Source organism: Sinohyriopsis cumingii, chromosome 9 (genome assembly GCF_028554795.1).
Source record: "Sinohyriopsis cumingii isolate HCF-2022 chromosome 9, ASM2855479v2, whole genome shotgun sequence".
Taxonomy (NCBI): domain Eukaryota; kingdom Metazoa; phylum Mollusca; class Bivalvia; order Unionida; family Unionidae; genus Sinohyriopsis; species Sinohyriopsis cumingii.
Genome location: NC_142969.1, coordinates 108,848,786 through 108,860,988, shown reverse-complemented (window position 1 = coordinate 108,860,988; position 12,203 = coordinate 108,848,786). Strand labels below are relative to the sequence as shown.

At 37.0% G+C, this 12,203-nt stretch overlaps 1 protein-coding gene across 2 annotated transcripts in view; it reads left to right on the top strand.

Moving 5' to 3' along the window:
• LOC149792453 (ras association domain-containing protein 9-like) overlaps window positions 1–12,203 on the top strand; it is a 107,642-nt gene that overhangs the window by 57,699 nt on the left and 37,740 nt on the right. Inside the window, exon 1 of one of the 2 annotated variants that reach the window (XM_089971036.1) lies at window positions 827–1,651. The exons of the other annotated variant lie outside the window; for it this stretch is intronic. The gene's annotated coding sequence lies outside the window, so the exon portion shown is untranslated. Of the gene's footprint in view, window positions 1–826; window positions 1,652–12,203 lie in introns of those variants that run through there. 2 annotated transcript variants of the gene reach the window in all.

The following is a 12,203-nucleotide window of genomic DNA, read 5'->3' as shown; positions in this document are numbered from 1 at the left end:
CCTCCACAGCAGCAAGGAATGTACTCGAGTTTAACATCGTCTTCCCCACAGCAGCAATGAATGTACTCTAGTTTAACATCGTCGTCTCCACAGCAGTAAGGAATGTACTCGAGTTTAACATCGTCTCCCCCACAGCAGCAATGAATGTACTCGAGTTTAACATCGTCTCCCCACATCAGCAAGGAATGTACTCGAGTTTAACATCGTCTCCTCTACAGCAGCAAGAACTCCAGGGTGTCGTTAGAAACAACAGCTCCAGTTTGTTAAACTTGTTTTGCTGAGGGAACAAAATTCACGGTTTCATTGTTTTGTCATCAAGAGAGGTTATTTAAATGTTATCACTATTACTAATTATTAATTATTTATTATTATTATTATTATTATTATTATTATTATTATTTTGCTATTATTATAATTAATTAATTAATTAATTAATTAATTAATTAATTAATTAATTAATTAATAATATAATGCATTGATTTTTTTTCCTTCGTATGTCTGCATCATACCAAGTAATGACTTAAAGTTACTTTAAAGCCGTGTATCGGGTGCTTTGACAGTTTCATGTTATTACCTGTGAATCAGATATCAGTAGATAAAGACAAACGCTTTTCCATCCTACGATTTCTGTATTCCTCATGAATGAGCAAATATGTCACCCAAGTAATTTGTCCCGGATGATATATTGCAGTTATTTAGTTGGCACCCAAAGACGTACATTTAAATTTATTAGCACTTGTAGGTCACATAATGGTCCGAATAATTTCATCGTCACCTGTTTGTATTTTTCCCAACTTTAACATGCCACGATGATTGGGGAAGTTTATTCTTAGACTTGTCATTCTACCATAAAAGGTTATATTTCATCGAATTTAATTAAAACGGAGCGATAAAACGCAGCTTAAAATTGGTAAGACTTGCGTCGCCGTGTCATAAATCAGTCCCCGTTCCATTGCAATGTCTCTGGTTGAGTGGTTGTTATAGCCTCATCAGCTTTTGAATGTCTTCACTTTTGGATCTCGAGTTCAAACGAATAACGCTTGGAATTTCACCGTTCATGGAAATACGGAGTACATCGGACTAACAGCGTAGCGCGATCTCCATAACACCTTCCTTGATCAACGACTCCGATACTTAAACAAACGATTCGCTTATAAGTACAGCGGCAATATAAAGCGTTAGCCAGATTTAAGAAGAGATAGCCTGAGAGCTACTACGATACACCTATGACGCACGTCAATACCTGCAAAAAGGTGCCTGTTATAACGAACGGCACACAACGGAAAGCAGTTATTTGTACCTCCCTCGTGGAATAAAGAGAGAATTCATAACGAAGGTTGGTACTTGAATTTTAAAAGAACCATGACTCACTACCTCTCATATTTGGGACGATATACATGCAATGTTTTAAAATGATTTAACAATCCTTATCGGAACCATGGGATTTAGGAATTTTGGGAATCCATGCTGTCTATTCTTTCCCACGTTTTACGTCTATTTACTGTGCTTTTCATATTCGTACATCAGCTACATGGAATTATGAAATGGTTTGAATACGTTGTGAAACAGGGATTTATCCAGACATAAGAACCCTTGAAGAAGGATCATAACTTACCCTCGGTTCCTTGAAGGATATTGCACGCTACTAAAGGTATGTTCTCCATTGTAAATTAATACTGGTATAACTCGATCTACAAGGCATGTAGCCGCTATGTGATTTTTAATGTTCGCCCGTTACCCTGCATTGAATGAGTACTTTGATCAAGCTGTGATGTCTGGGGTTAAAATATTACTCTAGGGCAAATTTCCATCAGTAATGGATACGTATGATAGCTTGAAAATTAACCAGATCTGGATGTCTCTTTTCATTTAATGTTGCTGAATATGGACAGTTAACTAAAATGATTTGATTTCCTTTGTATGTGCAGTCTAGGAACGTCGCTGAGTATCGCTGCAAGTGAGCATTAGAAGAGAGAGAGGGGGTATGGGTGCGGGTTGTATGTTGAAAGCCTGATGAAAAGCTTCCCACGCAGTGTAAAAAGAATGTCTAGAATTGTTCGGTGATCCTTCTGTGACTCTTGTGGTCAGACAGAATATCGACAATAAAGCAAATTCCGAAATTGCTGTCATTTTTGCATAATGGATGGTACATAAATGTCAGATAGCACACTATATTCAAGCATGTTCTAACAACACAAGTAAATGCTCTTTAGACCACACTATGTAGAGGAAACACTGTCTTGGAAAATACATATTTTATTATGCTATCAATGTCCATTTCTTGGACAGAGTGTGGTGCCAATCAGTCATGTTCGGAAAGGTACGAACTTTGCTAGCGTTTTATTTGTTTCTTTTTTAGGCGGAAGATGTCTATGGCTTACCAATTATGTTGGTAACATAATGTGAAAACGTGTATAACCTGAACATCACGTATGATTTTTTTGTATCGTCGCATCAAGACATCTATCGTTCTGACTTCAGTACTCGGTCACTCAAGATGTCTTCTGGGTTTTTGTCGGACTTATTGTTGACACTATTTAGTCACTATTGGGCTGAGATGTCGTTAAATGCCACATACATACAAACATACACGAGTTAACTGAAAACCTTCCAAATTAGAATCTATTAACTGAGACCTTTTTCTTTTCTGGCATTGAAAATTAGAGTTTCAAACTTTAATTATACCGGATATTTGACATCCTTGTTTAATTATACCGGATATTTGATATATCCATACTTTCTATTGTGCTTGATTTCCGGCAGCCTTGAATTGGCCTTGCGTTTTCATGGCATCCAAGATTTCAGTCGTTAACCAATTGGACTTGGGGACGGTACCAGCGTCTTATCTTCATCGTCACACATCGTCACACATTTTGATTTTATTCCATGGACTTATATTTAGATCATCAAGAAATGATTGTTTAAACGAGTATTTGAATAACTTAAAAGTCATAGGACGATCTTGTGTCATGAATCATACGGGTCATTACAATTCATCTTGCAGATGAACCATTTACAGAGTAGGGAGGTTTGTATGGCTTGTGATGATCACGTGATTCGTATACATCCCACTCTATCTTTGAAATGGCGAGTAAGTAAAAATAGCCAAACGACAAAAAAAAGGTCATTTTCTTTGACAGAGAAAATTGGATCTATAGAGCAAGCTTGGTCACTTTGTCATTATTACTTCAAAAACGTGAAGATTTACGATGTAAATTACTTTGTTAGAGACTTTAAGGGAACAGTTCTTACAACTTGGCAATTACAATTACAGCTTGGCAACAACTGATGAGTGAATTTGTAACAGATTTAGCTATTTCGTTTTCAAAAAGTTTAATAAAATTATTTGATGCGAGATGTTAGTACAGGCAAGTTGAAATTTGTCGGAACAATTATTGACTCAAATTTCAAACGCTTTAGCTAAGATCTCAACTTTATTTGCGTTCAGTTCTAACAGAAATTCCCCCATTGTAATTGTCCCTCTTACTCGCGCAGCTCTCTAATTAAGGTCAAGCTGAATAAATAATATAAAATTCACAGGTGTCTCTTTCTTCATTGAGTATGGTTTAGGAACACTATGTTTTGACAGAGCCGGTTTAACCAATAGACAAACTAGACGTCCACCTAAGGTGCCAAGATTTGTTGGGGGTGGGGATGGGGTAGCGAAACACGAAGTACACTGTCAGGTTATTCATTTAAAATCATTAGATATATAGACTAATTAATGAAATTAATAAATTATCAAGCCGAACGTGTATTAATACTAATAAAGAGTTTATAACAAGTGATGAGGTGAATGGGGGGGGGGGGGGGCAAGATGGAAGGTTCGCCTAGGCCGCAAAATACTCTTGCACTGGTACTATATTTTGAAAATAATTTACATATATTTTGAATATATCTCGTGAGATTCTGACGAGATTATAAAAGGCAGGTGGAAATGTTTGTGCAATGCCATAAGCGATCATGTTCGATGAGAGAGTTTCACTCGGTTCCATTGCAGAAAGCGACCTGTAGCTACAGTTATTAGACACACTAGAGAACATCAAATTAAATATGACACTATCGCTCCACAAGAAATTACACTTTTAATTATACAGTTAAGGATATAGGCAATATTTGGAGATATGATCTCTCCATTCATTGAAGCGCTTTATCTATACGGATCAATGAAAAAAGTCGAGATCAAAGCGATTTTCAGGTACGTGTTGTTGTTGTATTGTGGTAAATGTTGACAATGTTAACGTGTAAATTATTTCTCATTAAATTTAATTATCTGAGGTCGGAATTGAACAAACAGTTAACGTTTGTCACTGAGTTCACTGTTTTTATGATAACAGATTAGTTTATCGAAGGCCTTAATGTTACTAATTAGCAACGTTCAACCTAACAGTTAAAGTTTGTATGGGGTGAACGGTGAAATGCAATACTTCAGTGTTTTAGAAATAATAATAATAATAATAATAATAATAATAATAATAATAATAATAATAATAATAATTTAAGACAATTAACATATTTTAGCACTAAAAGTTAATCTTTATATGGTCCTAATACAAATGCACCATGCAACATTAGTATATTCACAGACATACACATTTTTTCAATATATATATCGGAAAAATTTAGATATCATGATGTTTGTTTTATGTGGATTTGACGCCATTTTCTAGCATATGATAGGCTATATAGTGTGGCTAGTATATCGGGTGGAGGAAGAACTTGAGAATACCCACGGACGAATCACCGACCCAAGGGACAAAATTGTCAAACTTTCTAGTATACCCAATTTGGCGGATATCATTACGAGTTAATCGCGATAATAGTTAGGATATCAGGCCAAACAAAATGTTTCCCTCTGGACCGACCGTCCCTGTTTCTCATCTCTGACACTAGGACTCTTTCCCCATTGTAAAACAAAATCACAAAAATCAGATGAAATAATTTAATGTTAAAAAACGACCTGCCTTTCGTAATTTTAAAACCAGTGCAACATAAAACACTTTTATGGGAGTTTTACATTTAAAATTAGCTATATGAGGAGATGTCCTTGTCTGTATATTGTCGCAGCCCAGAATTTTTCCGTTTGATTCACAATTGACTCCGTTTCATTGACAATTGACTCCGTTTCATTGACAATTGACTCCGTTTGATTCACAATGTTAAAGACAAACTGAAACTAACAACTGCAACTAGCTGGATAAGCTGCAAAAAAATGGCACTGTCGATGCAGGAATAAATTATATAATATACTTAAAACACAGTCTTTTTTATATCTTAAATATGAACATTTTTTCTTCTTGGAAAACATGATTACATTTATTAAATCTCACAGAATAGAAGACAATGGGGTATGTGCAATTTTGTTAAGCCATCAATTAGTGTTGTGAAGTTTTACATGTCACAGTTTTTGTTCTACTGGTCATAGACCAGGAGAGTTTATAGGGTGGTCATTTGTCTGTTGTCTGTCATCCGTCCGTCTGTCCGTTAGCACCAGTTTGTTATGGCTGATCCTCCTAAACTACTTTGAGGATTGCCATGAAACGTTATGCAAGAAATCTCCTGAATAAATCTTCCTATAGACATGGTTTTCTCTAAAAGACTTCTTACAATATTATCTTGGGTTTAATAGGCGCCTATTTGAATACAGAATTGCTGACAGGACAGCCTTCTTGAAAAACTTGCTGTCAACATGGTCCTAAATGAAAAGCAGCAGGCCAGTCTGACAGTCCACTACAGCTTAATCTTGTTATCGCTGAAGACTATCAGAGGTGGTTTCAACACTCTACAGTTAAAGGGAAGATATGGTCTGATCTTGAATTCGTGGAAATTATTTTAGTGCAGTAGGGCGTGAGTACCCTCAGGGGGCTCTTGTTCTGGTCATTATGCATAGATAACCGTTAACTTATTCCATACTTTGAATCACTTACTGAGGTAGCTTCAAATGTTATTTATGACAAATTTTACTTCGTGATCAATCTCGAAAGAGGTACTTATCTATTACCGAGTAGGGGTGGGGAATAGCCCATAATATTTATAAATAAAACTAAACATGGTAGTTTGGCACTGTCTGTTGATTAAGAACAGTGATGATGGAGTTGCCATATATTTGTGTTACACAATGTCCGTTTCTATATTACGCAGTAGTTGGTGCAAATTTCTACATATTCGTTTGTGTTAAGTCATAGATGATTTGAATTTTCTATGTCCCTCTATGACAGTTTTAGTGATGTGTAGCACTGGGGCATAATGTCGCAGACATATAGCATGATGTCCCACCTAGTCGCATTATCCTGACAACAGGCTGACCCGTCCTAACACTATAAACTCTTAATGCTGAGTGCCAAGCGAGGCAGATGTCAGTACCATTTTTATAAGTCTTTGTTATGATTCGGCCGGGGATCGAACCCACCACCTCCCGCATCCGATGCGGACGCTCTAACCACCAGGCCACCGGAGCGGTCCTGACCATTGACATTTGTGGCAGGTTTGTTGGTAACTTGATGTTGGCAATTACATCTGAGGGGTTTATATGCTGCATATTGTAGTAAGGTTGTTGGTGATTTCATCTCAGGGGTTTATATACTGCATATTGTAGTAAGGTTGTTGGTGATGTCAGCTCAGGGGTTTATATACTGCATATTGTAGTAAGGTTGTTGGTGATTTCATCTCAGGGGTTTATATACTGCATATTGTAGTAAGGTTGTTGGTGATTTCATCTCAGGGATTTATATACTGCATATTGTAGTAAGGTTGTTGATGATGTCATCTCAGGTGTTTATATACTGGATATTGTAGTAAGGTTGTTGGTGATGTCATCTCAGGGGTTTATATACTGCATATTGTAGTAAGGTTGTTGGTGATGTCAGCCTCATGGGTTTATATACTGCGTATTGTAGTAAGGTTGTTGGTGATGTCATCTCAGGGGTTTATATACTGCATATTGTAGTAAGGTTGTTGGATATGTCAGCTCAGGGGTTTATATACTGCATATTGTAGTAAGGTTGTTGGTGATGTCAGCTCAGGGGTTTATATACTGCATATTGTAGTAAGGTTGTTGGTGATTTCATCTCAGGGGTTTATATACTGCATATTGTAGTAAAGGTTGTTGGTGATTTCATCTCAGGGATTTATATACTGCATATTGTAGTAAGGTTGTTGATGATGTCATCTCAGGGGTTTATATACTGGATATTGTAGTAAGGTTGTTGGTGATGTCATCTCAGGGGTTTATATACTGCATATTGTAGTAAGGTTGTTGGTGATGTCAGCTCATGGGTTTATATACTGCATATTGTAGTAAGGTTGTTGGTGATGTCATCTCAGGGGTTTATATACTGCATATTGTAGTAAGGTTGTTGGTGATGTCAGCTCATGGGTTTATATACTGGATATTGTAGTAAGGTTGTTGGTGATTTCATCTCAGGGGTTTATATACTGCATATTGTAGTAAGGTTGTTGATGATGTCATCTCAGGTGTTTATATACTGGATATTGTAGTAAGGTTGTTGGTGATGTCATCTCAGGGGTTTATATACTGCATATTGTAGTAAGGTTGTTGGATATGTCAGCTCAGGGGTTTATATACTGCATATTGTAGTAAGGTTGTTGGTGATGTCAGCTCATGGGTTTATATACTGCATATTGTAGTAAGGTTGTTGGTGATGTCATCTCAGGGGTTTATATACTGCATATTGTAGTAAGGTTGTTGGATATGTCAGCTCAGGGGTTTATAATCTGCCTATTGTAGTAAGGTTGTTGGTGATGTCATCTCAGGGGTTTATATACTGCATATTGTAGTAAGGTTGTTGGTGATGTCATCTCAGGGGTTTATATACTGCATATTGTAGTAAGGTTGTTGGTAACTTCAGATAAGGGATTGATATAGTACATATTAAAATTTGGATAACAGTGTCTTGCACTTACTGAAAATTTCTGTCCGTATGGATGATCGTAAGAAATGTTTTTCTTTGATATCAATTTACGGTAACCCGTATACTGATCTATGTTGAAAGTGAAACGTCGGACAACAAACTTTACCGGATGAGTTAATAGTTACTGTCTTCATGTACAACCATAGATTGACAATTTCATTCTCTTCTCATTCTAAACATTTTATTGTGGCAAGTGTATTCCAAACATCTAGACCAGCACCATTTTATTTGCCTTCTTCATATTTTTCCTTAAACATTTCAATAATTAATGATTGACAAATGTCTTTATTAGACCAAAATTGCGTTAATTTATGTGATATACAACTTTGTTAATAATGTTTGAAAACAATGTGTATTTACTTCCTAATGTATCACTGTCTTTCTGTAGACGAAAGTTTGAACTTCGTTTGATTTGCCTTTATTTGCTGACATATGTTGGTCTTGTTTAGCTTTTGTGCACGTACTCTATAAACACACACACACACACACACACACACATACAGTCACCTCGTTGAAATGGCCTAGGCCATCTTTGTTTCATGCTAGAGTAAGACTAGTGTGGGTGAAAAAGTAAACGAAACGAAATTAAATGGAAAACATGGCGCCCAAAATTTTGGGGCTTTAAACGGATCTGTGAACGTTGACTAATGATAAATCAATAATGAAAACAAAGCATACTGAGTCATACCTTTAAGGTAACCAAAACTGAAATTCATATTAGGCTGGAACAATGTCACAAGATAAATTTACAGTGTACTAGACTAGCATCATTTTGAGGTTAAATTCATTTTCTTGTCTGAGTAGATGAAATCAAAATGTGTGCTTTTAAAACGAACAAAACCGCTACCGCGAAGGGTTTGTTTTACTTTCCCAACGCTTTCATTTGCAAATTGTGCATGCTGATACAACTTGGGCATGGCGAGACATGAACAAGACCCTGGATGTAAAGAGTGGCCATTTTGAACTACCCTCAAGCCCGTGCATGTTATTACATCATAACAACTTCACTAATTCACTAAAACCTGATGACACGTCATCAAAGAACGCAACATTAATGCATAAATTTAAACTCGGATTTGTTCATTTTTTGTTTTCCTAAGAACGTTGCAGAAATTAGATTCACAAAAGTGCTGATATTTCATGTTAATTGAAACGGCTTCGAGTGTTGTTTTCATTAAAGAAGGACCAGGTCTTCAAATAGCTCGCCATTTGATTTTTTTTCCTCCAGAACCTTGCACTTGAGCCTCTCTTTCAACAGTCGAATAACTCGACTCGCATCGAAAAGACTCGAAGATGTTCCGACTGACAGCTACCCCAGCAATCGGAACATCACTCGGCCATTTCCGTCAAGTTGTGAAATAACACACGACCTATAGAAGAAGGCCAGGCAATGTTCCGATCGTCATCTTAGCTAACACTTTCCTCACACCTCATGCTCTTCCAGACTATATCTGTTTTGACCTCTGTGTCATCTAAACCGTGGTCACTCAACTCCGGACATTAATACACGAGCGCGTTGATGGCAACCTATCATATTTCACTTATCAGATTCAAATCCAGTTTAGAACGAGGGAAAATAACCAGACTATGTATGGCGGCCTAGGTTATCTTCACACTTTGAACGAGATACATTTAAGTAAGGGCCTCAGGGCGATTTACTATCCAGTCCTGGACATTATACCTAGCAGACCGATTATGAGGACACGTCTTTATGTTAAGGGTAATAAAATAGTTCTAACACTTGGCCCCATTACTTTTTTTCGTTTTGATGATTTGTTAAGGTCAGTCAAATATATTTCTTGAATGTAATATAAGTAAGTAAAATTCGTACAAAATTTGTTACCATGTGCTTTTGCAAAACATAAAATAGTCCGTGCTTACTCGAGCACTTTGGTTGTTAAAGTTTTTAGTTTCAACGATGCGTAGTTTTTCACGTTGTCAAGTTCTCCAATTTCGGAAGTAAGCAAATTTTAGATATAATCTGCAATATCATAATGTCTAAATAGAAGTGATAAATTCTGAAGTTTGATTGACTTCAGTGTGAAGTTCTCGACAGTATGTGACGTCTGTCTCCTACTACCTTGTGACACTGTCAGGCCTGAGCTAAGTTTGATTGACTTCAGTGTGAAGTTATGGACAGTATGTGACGTCTGTCTCGTACTACCTTGTGCCATTGTCAGGCCTGAGCTAAGTTTGATCGACTTCAGTGTGAAGTTATCGACAGTATGTGACGTCTGTCTCGTACTACCTTGTGACATTGTCAGGCCTTAGCTAAGTTTGATTGACTTCAGTGTGAAGTTATCGACAGTATGTGACGTCTGCCTCGTACTACCTTGTGACATCGTCAGGCCTGAGCTAAGCTTGATTGACTTCAGTGTGAAGTTATCGACAGTATGTCACGTCTGTCTCGTTACCTTGTGACATTGTCAGGCCTGAGCTCCATCACTACAAGTAAAGAATTCCTGAGTTGTTGTTTTTTTTGTTGGTCTCCAACGTCTTGGGAAAAATCTGCACACTGTAGAGGAAAGATGGCAACAAATACTACATCCTAAATTGAGTGTGATATGGTTATTAAAGCGTATTTCTCCAGATGGCATATGACCACTTTGTGGCAGCGTTATCCTATGAATGGTAAGCAATCCATCTAGAGGAATTGGTTAGTCTCGGCCTACCAATGATGCATCTGTATCAAGGAATTATATATATTCTTGTGTGGAAAAGAACGGACAAAACTATATTCATTTGCCGTTTCGTTACATCAAGCAGATGGGTTTTGACTTCATTCCTTGTGACAGTATTAATATTGTCGAGATTATAACGTTATATTATTAGTTACATTGTATTTCACTGGGTTGTATGAAATGTTATAACGATCTCAAGCCCCATATAACTTGATCCGAAAGGTATATGGGATTCAATAATATCTCACACTTCCCGTTAATCTAACGTGTAATGAAAATTTTACCTCGTGAAATATTTTGGGCCTGACACCAGTTCTTTTCGTCAAATTTTTATCGTTAGATAACGTTGAGAATCTATTAGCCGCCTTTGATGGATATGCAGTAATTCTAGCCTTCGTTTAGATGATAATTTCTTTTGCCAAATTTCATCGTTAGATAACGTTTCGAATATCTTAGCCGCCTTTGATGGATATGCAGAAACTCTAGCCTTCTTTTAGATGATAATTTCCACTGATATTAAAAGACATAATATTTTTTTTACTCAGCGCGTTAACTTTTAAGGCCTTTGTTGTCCGCCATTTTGGTTTATCAGGGATGTATTGCTAGTTGTCATGGGAATTACGGCCCGCTTGCAAGTCACGTTATCTAGTTGTGACCTTGCTGAACTTATTACAACCCACTCGAATAAGTTTTAAAATAAATACTGCATTTCATAACTGACAAACAATGTTCCTAAAAGTTTGTTTATTGTGCTATATTGTGAATCACGTCAAAAAGATCATAAGACCTTCGTGCAGTTCACTTGCTCTTAAATCATTCTTCCTGACTGATATACGTTTACTTTTCTTTCCCTTGTGAAATGGCACGCTTTTTTCTCATTATAACTTTATTTCATCTTAGTCAAAACTCATTTTTCCTTATTTCCTGGGGATTTTTTATTGCATGGCGATGACGGCAGATGCGGGCCGAGTAACCCATTTTTCTTTTACTCGTCATTGAGTTTCGCATGAATCTTGCAAAATGCAACATGAAATATTTGTTTGATCAATTACCGTTTTTTATTATATGTTTCATGTTTCTCAGTAAATGTTTGCATTGCAATTGAAATTTTAAATCGGTCCAATATATTTCTGTATAAAAGATAATTATACTGTTTTGCGAATGTGTATTCAAAACCCAGTGAGACTTCGAGTGGCCGAGTGGTCTAAAGCGCTCGCCGTTACGGATCACTAACCATCTCACCTATGTCAGCGTGGGTTCGAGTCTCGGGCTCTGCCAATGTTAGTACGTGAGAAAGCTTGCCAGTAGCTTCTCGTGGGTCGGTGGTTCTGTCTGAGGTTTTCCAGGGTTCTTCCTCCACCATTTATACTGGCCGCCATGTATAGCATATCTTCTGTTGAAAATGGTGTTAAACCCTACAACAACAACAACAACATCAACAACAACAATACCCAGTATATAGCTTAAGGTATTGCGTCATATTGACTACGTGGTGATTAGGTTTTTGGTCATGTGTCAAACACTACATCAATACGTGAGAGGCTGACGGGATAGCAACGTATTAAACAATGGAGGAAAAGTCAAGAACGTG